The sequence below is a fragment of the Etheostoma spectabile genome, chromosome 20 (assembly GCF_008692095.1).
Source record: "Etheostoma spectabile isolate EspeVRDwgs_2016 chromosome 20, UIUC_Espe_1.0, whole genome shotgun sequence".
NCBI lineage: Eukaryota > Metazoa > Chordata > Actinopteri > Perciformes > Percidae > Etheostoma > Etheostoma spectabile.
In genome coordinates, this window is record NC_045752.1 from 10,661,206 (window position 1) to 10,665,028 (window position 3,823).

A 3,823-nucleotide genomic window follows, 5' to 3' on the forward strand; every position below is an offset into this window, starting at 1 on the left:
CCCAACTCCATCAGGAGCCCCCCCCCCCCTCCTGTGAGTTGAGCTGGAGACCGACTACCTGCCTACCAACAGCATTTCCCTTTTTTCTTTTTTGGGAGGATTATTTTTGGCTATGTTTTCCCCCTCCTCATCTTTACTGGAGGAAAGGAGAAAGGGATTTATAAAGAAGTCAAAATGAATGGCTCACTCAAAAAAGAAATGGACTCAAAATACTTTTTATGGGCGCATTTAAGACTTACATAGTAACTTGCCTCAGAAATGTCTTCATCCTGCAACTCTTTGGACATTCATTACTTCACAAGTGCTCAAATCTGGCTTCTGCCTAAATTAGCAGTGATGTAAGTTTCTATTTGGCAGTTATAAAGGCACATCTAAATGAGAAGTTAATTATTGCAGTTTTAAAAGGTTGCTATTACAAGTTTCTAAATAATCTTTGCACTCATTTTTGGAATTAACCGTCTAAGTACTGGTAAGTTTGTTTTATTTTAAATAAAGTGGGGCTTTGTGGGGAAGACAATACATTAAACAAAGAAACTCCAACTCCTATTTCAGATTAAAAATGTGACTTTTATGTATTGTAGGTCGAATGGATTCTGCTTTGTTTTATTAGGATTTACTACATCTACTAAATCATGTTCAGTAGCTGGAATGAATCATGCCTGTATTTAAATAAAATCCTTTCAACCTCCTCTTCATGATTCTACGATAATCACCACATTAAATCTGCTGCAGCCCTTTCAACAACCTTACAAAAATGCAAATGTGACCTGCACTCCAGCTGGCATAAAAGTTTAAAGAATGTTAGCAATCATCTCACTCCCACTCATCCTTGTGTTAACCACAGGCTTTCCAAGGGAAAGATATTTGGGCAGCAAGGCACGTTTCACGAGAGAATGCATAAAAAGCATGAGTGGCTGTTTCTCCAATTTAGGTGGGTGGGTTGGCACGGCATCATTACGCCATGCTGTAGTGTATCAGATATTGCTTTCTCATGTTGTGTTCAGAGTAGCTGGCTTTTTAGTGCAGGATGCAGAATCACCAAGGATATCCCACAGCAGTGAAGCACAGAGGCACAGCCACTCAGAGACCTTACATGAACTGAGATTTGTACCGTGCTGTGATATTTTTCACCAACTTCATATCAACTGAAAGAGGACAGACATCTGAAACAGGAGACACTGGTAGTCAAATGCCTCCCTAGGGAACTGACCATGCCCCAGCCCTGACCTAACATGTGTCTATACAAGACTGTTTCACTTCAGGCAGCAGGCGACCGAGCTGTCGGTAGCCTAGTCATGAGGGTAAGGGGAGGGCAGAAGTTCTGCAGTTGGGCACAAGAGAGTGCAGGAAAGTCCACGGAGAGGACAATGTGGGGAGGGCGGGGCTTGGCACCAGTGTTCACCCATCATGCCATTCCACTCCCAGGACACTCAACTGTGCAAAGCACTGTTCCAACACTGTAATTTGGACTAAAAATATTGGACTTTCTTTCCTCCTTCCTTTTTTCTAAATACTGTGGCTACTTTTTTCAATCCTGTGGCTCACCAGAATGGTCGTTTGCCCCTATCAAAGCATACATGTGCAAGACCTCTCACTGACATGTGCCCATAGATGTCTTGGTTGCATGTTAACAGTGCGATAATGTGATTAATAAACCTTGGGTATAAATATGTAAATAGTATAAATAAAAATGTCCTATTAGAAATATTAAAGAAGCCATGTTTTGCCTGGAGTGTTTTCATTTTGAAATCCTCGTTTCTTGCTGTTAGCAATCAGACACATCTTGTAGTTAATGTAGCAATTAATTTGGACAGCTGCAATCTACCTCCGGCCATTTGGTGCGTGAATCACAGCATATTTGAGTTTTAAACACACACCTACATTACAATACAATACCATTATGAAGTAATAGGAACTCCCCTTTGAGTAAAAGTTAATTTTACAACAGACATTTTAGAAATGTTGAATACTGAGTCTAGAAATAACCTACAATAAAACTTATCTAAATGAAAATCTACATGTTGCCAAATCATGTTTGGCTTTCATCCAAATGTGCACTGCTACTGGATCATCTGTTGGTAAAGTGACCCTCTACAGCATGACACAGCACATTACGAACCATGTTTTAAAGGAGTTTTTGGTATTTCGTTTCAAGTTAACTGTAACCATAAAGCATCAGAAGAGACCCCAGCTTTGTAATCTACACTGTGCAATATGTCATTAATATGCTGCAATGTTACCCTCAGGAATGCCATGTTTGTGGGTGTCCTACCCCTAGAAGTCAATTGAAGAGACCCAAACCTTGTCATTACAATTCCAATGATAATGACAGCTTTGAAAAGCTCAGGGTTATTTCAGTTTTTCTCTCCTCACTGTCATAGTAATTACCTTTAAATTTAGTCTTCAAACTCTGTTGATGATGCCAGAGCAGCGAGTGACCCTATATGATTCAGTTTACAGTAGCTACACCCAACACTTTTGCAATATTTACTTTTTTGTTTGATGAATAATCACTGGGCACTCTCAGGGACCTGCAGAAAGCTGAACAAGATAATGGAGAGAATGTTGTGGTTTTGAGCTTTCATTATATGACCTGCGCTAACTTTACATTGTTTTTGTTGGAAGAGCTTCTCCGAACATGTAAGCCAACTGCATTTACGTTGATTTCAGTGGTTTTCCCATAACTCCAGAAAAAAAAAACTGGGGGGATGGCAGTGAGTTCTTTTCAGGACAACCAGGACAATACTGCTGACAGGAGCCAAATGTATTTCATGTCATTGTGTGGGTGGAGATCATGTGCAAACAGATCCTGTTTGATAGAGTCCAGGGTGAGAAGACTGTAATTACAAGAGAAGTTACCAAGAGTGTGTCAGTCCAGAGGCTGTTGAGCAGAACAGACATCTGTATCTTACAATCTCCCACAGTGAACGCATCTGAGGTAATCAATTGGTCAACTGAAAGAAAATGAATTGCCAACCATCTTAATAATTGGTTAATTGTTAATGGATGACAAAATGTTAAACATTTGCTAGTTCCATTTATCAAACTTAACTTAGGGATTTGCAGTTTTTCCATATCATAGATATGAAATGACAAAGAAATGTAATATCATTGGGTTTGGGACTCTTGGTTGGACACCTTGTCCTGGGTTGTGAGGATTATTTGACAACATTTTCTGATATTTTACAGACCATACCATTTAAAAATCTGTAATAAAGTATTATTGCTGGCGTATAATTTGTGATAAACTCATCTTATTGGGACACTGGGATATTACAGAGCCAACATTACTGTAATTAGGGAACCTGCTTTTCTTAATAAAACAAGTCATCTTCTTCTTCTGTGAAAAAGGCCTATTATAGAGTGTCACCATGGTGATGTTTATTTTCAAGTGTGGTCAAAACATTGGTGATACAATAACACCTTTTTGCATTGTGTTAATTTTTATGTAAAATGTTTATTTTTATTTTTTGTCACACACTGTGTATTACAAACCTATAAATTGCTGTATTTTACATACATGTATAACTCTCACTGAATAATCACTCAATGCCCAACTATGCAAATAAAGCAGTTATGTTGATACAAGACAATACACAGTATAGACTTGCACTTTCCAGGTGAAATCATTAGTAGGCCTATAGTATTTTTCAAGTCAGTTGAGTTTGTAGTTAAGATCTTAGTAATTTATGTCTTTATGTAGGCCTACCTCTTTATATGTCCTTATTATTGTATGATTCATGAGTCATGTGTCATGGTTTTCTCACTTGGGATTGTTGAAGTATTTATTCTATCCATCTATCTATCTATCTATCTATCTATC